Source organism: Eschrichtius robustus, chromosome 19 (assembly GCF_028021215.1).
Source record: "Eschrichtius robustus isolate mEscRob2 chromosome 19, mEscRob2.pri, whole genome shotgun sequence".
In the NCBI taxonomy this organism is placed as follows: Eukaryota; Metazoa; Chordata; class Mammalia; order Artiodactyla; family Eschrichtiidae; genus Eschrichtius; species Eschrichtius robustus.
In genome coordinates this window covers 16,046,781-16,056,627 of record NC_090842.1, presented here as the reverse complement: position 1 = coordinate 16,056,627, position 9,847 = coordinate 16,046,781, and positions in this window count along the sequence as shown.

The window sequence follows — 9,847 nt, the reverse complement described above, 5'->3', positions numbered from 1 at the left end:
CACACCCCAAAGTTCATTGCAGTGCTGCTTACAGTAGACAAGACATGAAAGCAACCTAAATGTCCATCTACAGAGGAATGGATAAAGAAGATGTGGTAAATGTATACAAGGGAATATTACTCAGCCTTAAAAAAGAATGAAATAATGCCATTTGCAGCAACATGGATGGACCTAGAGATTATCATGCTAAGTGAAGTCAGACAGAGAAAGACAAATATCATATGATATCATTCATATGTGGAATCTTAAAAAATGATACAAATGAATTTATGTACAGAACAGAAACAGACTCAGAGACTTCAAAAAGAAACTTACGGTTATCAAAGGGAAAAGGTGGGGGGTGGGGAGGGATAAATTAGGAGTTTGGGATTAACATATACACACGACTATATATAAAACAGATAATCAACAAGGACCTACTGCATAACACAGGGAACTATACTCAATACTCTGTAATGGCCTATATGGGAAAAGAATCTTAAAAACAGTGGAGATAGATACATACATACATATATATATATATATATATATATATATATATATATATATATATATATATATGTGTATGTGTAACTGATTCACTTTGCTGTACACCTGAAACTAATACAACATTGTAAATCAACTATACTCGAATAAAAATGTTTTAAAAAGATAACACATTTTTTAATAAAAGCATCTATTTTACAACACTTAATAAGCATATGTAGTCATCCTGAAAAAGAGATTTCTTTATTTATTATTCTGAAAGACTCCTTGCCAATGGGTGATAACATCTTGGGGCTACCTGATTTATGCAGTGACCATTAGAATATTGCCTTGCTAATGGAATTCTGATCTGTAGTTTATTTATTTTGGTTGTTATTTACTCAGATATCAATTCCAATACTCTCCTCAGATGTTACTCTTGCTTATGCTCTTTGTTCTATGGCTGCTGGTGGGGGTACAAGCATGTATTTGCAAATAAGGCTTGCAGCATTGAGGTGTAGATGTGACCGAGGCAGAAGTCAGTTTTGACAAGCAATCAAGGAAGCCTATACATAATTTAATATAAATTAAAATAAGAACATATTAGAAAGAAGCAATTTGTAAATTTAATTTGGGAGAGAAGGAGGAAGATTAAAAAGAGTTAGGGAAGCTGCTCTGAGGCTTAGTGTAAGTTATATATCTGAGGAAGGAAGTGTCACCTATATGGGACATGAAGTAGATCAGCAGTTATCAATGGAAAGACTAGTAAAATAGCTCAGTACAATTTGCTGAAGATCAATATACTTGTCTGCAGTGTTCTAAGGCTTAATCATTTTTATTACTACTTCTACTTTGTCAACAGCAGTTAAGTACCAACTTGACACAAAATGAGTTCTGTCTACCTGATGTCATTTTACTGGACGTATGAAGAACGGACTATTTTATTCTTTCTCTGTGGCATGCAGTATATGCAGTCATAATCTTCAAAATCACTATGTCATAAATTCATATCTACTTTGTTATTCATTTTCACCCTTAGGTCTTTTTGACCATTTGACGACTTTCAGATTTCGCTCCCTTTGAATACCTATTTTTATTGTCCTTCTCCTAAAGCACTTGTAGTTTCTATTTTGAAGAGGCAGAATCTCATTTTGTTGTTTTCATTCCATATTTCTAAGCTCTCTGGGTACCTTTATATTGCTTTGCTGCCCTTACTGTTGTTTGCATCACCTCCCAATTTAATATCATCTGTGGATTCCATTAACATTCATTTTACTCCCTATTCTACATCATTAATGCAGCAGCTATATAAGATAGGACAAAACACTGATCTCTGCAGCACCTAGACATATTCCCCAATTTGATACATTTTCCACTTATGGTTTATCAATATTTTTTATGGTTCTCCAGCCAGTTTTGAATACATGTGACTCTGCTTATATCCAGGACCATCTGAGTTAATTGTGCATAGATGTCATGAGATACTGCATCATAGGCTCATGAAATTTCATAAATACTATATCTATGGTATTTTTTCATTTACTAATATTATATATAGAAAACTCACATTCTCAGACTACTAGCTCAATGTTTATATTCTAGCAATCTCTACATATTTATTTCTCTTTTAATATTTGCACCATTACTTTCATGTAATGACTACAAATGACACAATGATTTTTAATTTTTTAACACTCTTTAACTTTTAATTTTGGAATAATTTTAGACTTACAAAAAAGTTACAAAGATAGCAGAGTGAGCTCCCTTATACGATCTAGGACACCACATTGCAATTAGTGGTCATGTCTCCTTAGTCTCAATGATCTGTGACAATTTCTCAGTCTTTCCTTGTTTTTCATTACCTTGACACTTCTGAGGAGTGCTGGTCAGATATTTTATAGAATGTCCCTCATTTTCGGTTTGTCTAATGTTGTCTCACGATAAGACTGGGGTTACAACTTTTTGGGTAGACTATCACAGAGGCTAAATACCCTTTACATTTCATCATACTGGGGGTATATGGCATTAACATGACTTATCATCACTGGTGATGTTAACTTTGATCACTTGTTTAAGGTGGTGTCTGCCAGCTTCCTCCAAAGTTAGAAAATTTCCCTATCCACACTCTGTCCCATGCATTCTCTGTGAGGGTTATTATAATGCTCCCAAAGGAATAAAACTTCTTGGGGGGGAAAATTTACTTTTTCATGCATAAAACATGGATATACATATAACACATAAACAGATATAAAGTATATTTGTGGTATTAAAAATTTCATCAGGAGTGTGGGGGAGGGTGTTAAGCAAAAATGTCTAAAAAGGCTCATGTGTGTGTCTGTGTGTGTGTTTGATGGCGGGGGGTGATAAAAAAAGAAGAAGAAAAAAAAGGAGTAACAGATTCTTCTCTATCAGATTCTTCTCTATTCACTGGAATCAAGTTACTAAGCCCAGCCTACATCCAAGCAGAGGGAAATTAAGTTCTACCTCCTAGAGAAGGGAGTATCTACATATGCTATTTGGAATTTTTCTCTAAAAATATTCTGTTTTTAAAAGTCAATTTTGGTCTATTTTCTGTCAATAGCTTGGGTCTGTGTATTAGTTTGGGTTTCCCAAAAAGCAGATGCAAAGATGGTATTAAACATGCAGGAGACTTACTTTTGAAAGACAACAAAGTGGGAGCAAGGGAAGGCAAGAAAGCCTTAGGATACCTGTGATGGAAAAATGGAAGGATGGAAGACTGGGTAGGAAGAATCTCAGACTGCAACACAGTTCTAAGAAGGTTTTGGCCCAGTCAATTGGGAGTCCTTTGCAAAAATATTCCATTAAAGGAGTCCTATATCTCATAGAAAAGAACCTGGATTACAACCTCCACCATATGGGCTCATGGCCTGGAAGGATCACTTGGGAATCATGGCCTTGGCATGAACTTGGGAATGGGTTCTAAAAGACAGCAGCACCTGCAGCCATCAATCAATTATGTTCCCTACAGCAGGAGGTCGAAGTAGTACATTTTCATGGCCACTGCAGTCGATAATTTTACACAGTCTTATTAAAACACCAGAAATTATTTTTGAAATAATATTACCTAATTCCTTCCCCATTCTAGGAGGTATCTTTTTACTTCTCTAAATATAGCTGCATATAATACAATAACCAACAATTTCTTAGAAACCATACTTTTGTTTTTCCATTTAAAAATACTGCTTTAATGATTTCTGGCACTCATAAGTAGTTAAGTATCTTAAACTAGATAACTCTCCTGACAATGACAATTATAAATTCCGACTAAAAGAAAACAACTATTTGAAGGCACTGTGGAGCAATCAATAGCAGGTAGAAGCTGAAGGGGATATGACCCTTGAAAGAAAGGAAGCCAATAAAATAATATCTACATTTTTCTGATTTTTCTGGTAAGATTATTTCCTTCTCTGCATGGTGCATGTGGAACAGAGCTTAATCAGAAAGCAGCAGTTTGGGGGGCTGAGGAATAAGAAGTTAGAGTTTGAGGCTGCTGGTGCACCTGGAAGTTGAAAGAGGAAGTCTCCAAAAAAGGGAAGCCACTGGGGATTGAGTGAGGGGGAAGGGTAGCTCCAAAATCTGTATAATACCTCTCCTCAAATGCTTGGCTGACTCCTGAACTATGCATGTACAAAGTGATAGCCAAGAAACCTAGAAGAAAGCAACAGCTAAAAGACTAAAACAACTAAGCAGAAATTTCAGCAGTTTACAAGTGATGATGAGTCAGAGTTTGGAAAGTGAATTCCTAAAGGTAGAGGGTCTTGGTAAACACCTCAGACTTTCTCGAAACCCCAGAAGGGGCAGAATTTAAAAGTAAGGTCCATGCCTAAGACTAGGAGAAAAACTGAAATAGATAAATTTGAACCAAGTCTAAAACCAAGCCTCCACAGAATCAATAAATTCTACCAGTAATTTAACCACCTTCTAGAACAATATTCAAAACACTCTTCAGAGGAAGATAACATAATCAAGTTGTTAAACGTATTACCCACAATGGTAACATACTATCAAAAAAATCACAAGCTAAGAGAGAACTTGGGAAAATACAACCCATAGTCAAAAGAAAAAAGTCAACAGAAATGGACTCACTAACAACCCAGATATTGGGATTAACAGACAAATATTTTAAGGTAGTTATGATATATGTTAAAGAATGTACTGGAAAAACAGGATATAATAAGTAAAAACATGAAGAATTCCAGTAGATATAGGAAAACCAAAAATAAAAATCAAATGGAAATACTAGAACTGAAAAATATAATATCTGAAATGATTAAAGAAAATCACTGAATGGAATGGCAGATTGGATAGTGCAGAAGAAAGGCTCAATGACCTTGAAGACAACTCAATAGAAATAATCTAAACTGAAGCACAGAGAGAAAAAAAGTATGAAAAAAAATAGCAGATCATCAATAATGTGTGTGTTCAAAATTAAACAATCTAGCATGCTTATAATTGGAGTCCCAGAGGGAAAGGAGAACGAGAAAAGTGCAGAAAAAATATCTGATAAAATATTGGACAAACTTTCCAAAACTGATTAAAACATAAGCCTATAGATCCAAGATGCACAGCAAACCCCAGGCAGAATACATAAACATAAAACCACAACTAGGCATATCACAGTCAAACTGCTTAAAACCAAAGATAAAGAAAAAAAAAATTTTTAGTAGCCAGAGGTGGGTGGGATGGGGGAGTCTATCCAGGGTAACAATGATAAAAATGGTGATTGACTTCTCATTACAGATTACACAAGACAATAGAACCACATCTTTAAAATGATGAAGAAAAAAAATATCAGCCTAAAATTCTATTGTCAGTGAAAATATCCTTCAAAAATGAAGGTGAAATAGATATTTGCTGATAAATGAATAATGAGATAATACATTGTCAACAGACAAAAAATGCTAAAGGGAATACTATATTAAAATTCAGACCTACAGGAAGAATAAAAAGTAGTAGAATAGTAAATACATGGTAAATATAAAACGCTCTTTCTTACTTTTCTTAAATTCTTTAAAAGTCAATTGACCTTTTAACAAATGGTGTTGGGAAAAAATGTATATTCACATGCAAAAGACCGAAGTTGGACACTTACCTTACACTACATATAAAAATTAGCTCAAAATGGCTCAAAGACTTAAACATAAGAGCTAAAACTATAACTCTTTTAGAAGAAAACACAGTGGAAACCTTCACGATATTGTATTTGACAACAATTTCTTTGGTATGACACAAAAGTACAGATAACAAAAGTAAAAACAGATAAATTGGATTATATCAAAATTTAAAACATGCGCACACGAAAGGACACAATCAAGTGACTGAAAAGGCAATATACGGAATCCAAGAAAATATTTGCAAATCATATACCTAATAAAGAGTTAATATTCAGAATATATAAAAAAACTTCGACAACTTAACAACAAAAACCAAATATCCTGAATAAAAATGGGCAAAGTACTTGAAAATACATTTTTCCAAAGAAGATATACAAATGGCCGATGAGCACATGAAAAGAGGCTCAACATCACTTATCATTAGGGACATACAAATCAAAACCACAATGAGATGGCACATCATATCCACTAGGATAGCTACTATGACAAAAACAAACAAATAGAAACAGCAGTCCTAGAAAGGAAATCCTCACACACATTACAACATGGATTAACCTTGAGAACATTATACTAAATGATATAAGCCAGTCACAAAATGACAAATACAATTATGATTCCACTTATATGAGGTGTTTAAAGCAATCAAATTCATAGAGACAGAAAGCAGAATGGTGGTGGCCAGGGACTTGAGGGAAAGGGACTGGAAAGTCGTTATTTACTAGGCATAGAGTTCCACTATTGCAAGATGAAAAGAGCTCTAGAGAATAGCTGTACAACAATGCAAATGTACTTAACGCTGATCTGTACACTTAAAAATGGTGAAGTTGATAAATTTTCTGTTCTTTTACCAAAATCTTTTAAAGTCGAGCAACTGCTTAAAGCAAAAATAATAATATATTGTGGAGTTTATAATGTGTAGATGTAAAATACAAGAGAAAATAGTACAAAGGATGGGAGGGAAGTAAATAGTATTACACCCCTGTAAGGTTCTTACCTTGTGAGTGAAGTAGTGTATTAATTTGAGGTAGGCTATTACAACTTAAGTACAGGCATACTTTGGAGATATTACAGGTTCAGTTCCAGACCACCAAAAATAAGGAGACTATGGCAATAAAGCAAGTCGCATGAATTTTTTTGTTTCCCAGTGCATACAAAAGTTATGTTTACAGTAAGTCCCCTACATACGAATGAGTTCCATTCTTGGAGCGCATTCGTAAGTCCTATTTGTTTGTAAGTCCAATAAAGTTAGCTGACTAACACAATCGACTATATGGTACTGTAATAGGTTTATAATGCTTTTCACAAAAATAATACATAAAAAATAAACACAAAAAGTAAAGAAAATATTTATAATTTTACTGTACAGTACCTCAAAAAGTACAGTACAGTAGGACAGTACAATAGCTAGCATACAAGGGCTGGCATCGAGTGAACAGGCAATAAGAGTTACTGACTGGAGGAGGGAGAGTAGGTGGGAGATGGTAGAGCTGAAGAATCATCAGCAACGGGAGATGGAGGGCAAGCTGCAATTTCACTCACGCCTGACAACAATGGAATGCACATTCGCATCTTTGAAAGTTTGCAACTTGAAGGTTCGTATGTAGGGGACTTACTGTACACTATAGTGTAGTCCACCAATTGTGTAAGAGCATTGTGTATAAAAAAATGTACATACATACCTTAATTTAAAAATACTTTATTGCTAAAAAATGCTAACCATCATCTGACAATGCAGGGTTGCCAAAAAACTTCAATTTGTAAAAAACACAGTATCTGTAAAGTGCAATAAAACTAAGTGTGATAAAACAAGGTATGCCTGTACGTGTTGATATACTGTAATCTCTAAAGTGGCCAATACAATAACAACACAAGAAAGTATGACTGAGGATCGAGATAGGATTGTGGAGTAGAAGGACATGAGCTTACCTCTTCTGATGGAAATACTAGGGTCACGACTAAATGCTGAACAACCACCAATGAAGAAATGCTGGAACCTACCAAAAAAGATACACTACATTCAGGGACGGAGAGGAGGCCACAGCAAGATGGTAGGAGGGGCATAATCGCGATAGAAGCAAATCCCAAGCATGCCGGGTGGGTAACCCACAAACTGGAAAATAATTATACCACAGAAGTTCTCCCAAAGGAGTGAAAGTTCTGAGCCCAACATAAGGCTTGGTAGCCTGAGGGTCTGGCAACTGGAGGAGGAGCCCCCAGAGAATCTGACTTTGAAGGCCAGTGGGGTTTAATCGTAGGAATTCCACAGGACCAAGGGAAACAGCGACTCGATGCTTGCAGGGCACACAAAGCGTCTCAAGTGCACCAGGACCCAGGGGAAAAAAGTGGTGACATCATAAGAGACTGGGCCAGAATAAACTGCTAGTAATAGAGGTCTCCTGCAGAGGCAGGGGGTGGGGGGCAGCTGTGGCTCACTGCAGAGACAAGGACACTGGTGGTGGCAGTTCTGGGGAGTACCCACTGGCATGAGCCCTCTTGGAGACCACAATTTTCTTACCAAGACCTGGCACCATCCAACAGCCTGTAGGCGCCAGTGCTAAGATGCTTCAAGGCAAACAATCAACAGGGCAGGAGCACAGCACCAACCATTAGCAGAAAAGCTGCGTAAAGTCTTCCTGAGTAAACAGCCGCCAGACAAATACACCCCCTGACACAGCCCTGTCCACCAGAGGACAAGCCCCAGCTCCACCCACCAGTTGGTAGGTAACAGTCCCTCCCACCAGAAAACCTGCACAAGTCTCTTAGACAACGTCATCCACCAAGGCGCCGACAGCAAAAGCAAGAGGAACTACAACCCTGCAGCCTAAGGAACAGAAACCGCAATCACAGAAAGTTAGACAAAATGAGATGGCAGAGGAATATACCCAAGATGAAGGAACAAGATAAAACCACAGAAGAACAACTAAGTGAAGTTGAAATAGGCAATCTACCTTTAAAAGAATTCACAGTAATGATAGTAAAGATGATCCAAGATCTTGGAAAAACAATGGAGGAACAGATTGAGAAGATACAAGAAATGATTATCAAAGACATAAAAGAACTAAAGAAAGAACAGAGATGAACGATAGAAAAACTGAAATAAATAATACGCTAGAAGGAATCAATAGCAGAGTAACTGAGGCAAAAGAATGAATAAGTGAGCTGGAAGATACAGTGGTGGAAATCACTGCCACAGAACAGAATAAAGAAAAAAGAATGAAAAGAAATGAGGTCAGCCTAAGAGACTTCTGGGACAACATTAAACACACCAATATTTGCATTACTGGTCCCAGAAGGAGAAAAGACAGAGAAAGGGACTGAGAATATATTTGAAGAAACAATAGCTGGCAACTTCCCTAACATGGGAAAGAAAACATTCCCCCAAGTCCAGGAAGTGCAGAGAGTCCCAGGCAGGATAAACCCAAGAAAAAGCAAGCAAAGACACATAGAAATCAAATGACAAAAATTAAAGACAAAGAAATAATATTAAAAGCAGCAAGGGAAAAGCAACAAATAACATACAAGAAAACTCCCGTAAGGATCTCAGCTGACTTTTCAGCAAAAACTCTGCAAGCCAGCAAGGAGTGGAATGATATATTTAAAGTGATCAAAGGGGAAGAACCTACAACCAAGAATACTCTACACAGCGAGGCTCTCATTCAGATTCGATGGAGAAATCAAAAGCTTTACAGACAAGCACAAGCTAAAAGAATCCAGCACCACCAGACCAGCTTTACAACAAATGCTAAAGGAACTTCTCTAGGTGGGAAACACAAGAAAAGAGAACAAAAGAGAAAGGGAGAAAGAAGACCTATAAAAACGAACCCAAAACATTAAGAAAAATGGCAATAGGAACATACATATTGATAATTACCTTAAATGTAAATGGATTAAATGCTCCAACCAAGAGACAGGCCAGCTGAATGGATATAAAAACAAGACCCATATATATGCTATCTATTAGAGACCCAAATCAGACCTAGTGACCCACAGAGACTGAAAGTGTGGGGATGGAAAAAGATATTCCATGCAAATGGAAATCAAAAGAAGGCTGGAGTAGCAATATTCATATCAGATAAAATAGACTTTAAAATAAAGACTGTTACAAGAGACAAGGAAGGACACTATATAATGATCAAGGGATCAATCCAAGAAGAAGATATAACAATTGTAAATATATATGAACCCAACATAAGAACACCTCAATACATAAGGCAAATGCTAACAGCCATTAAAGGGGAAATCGACAG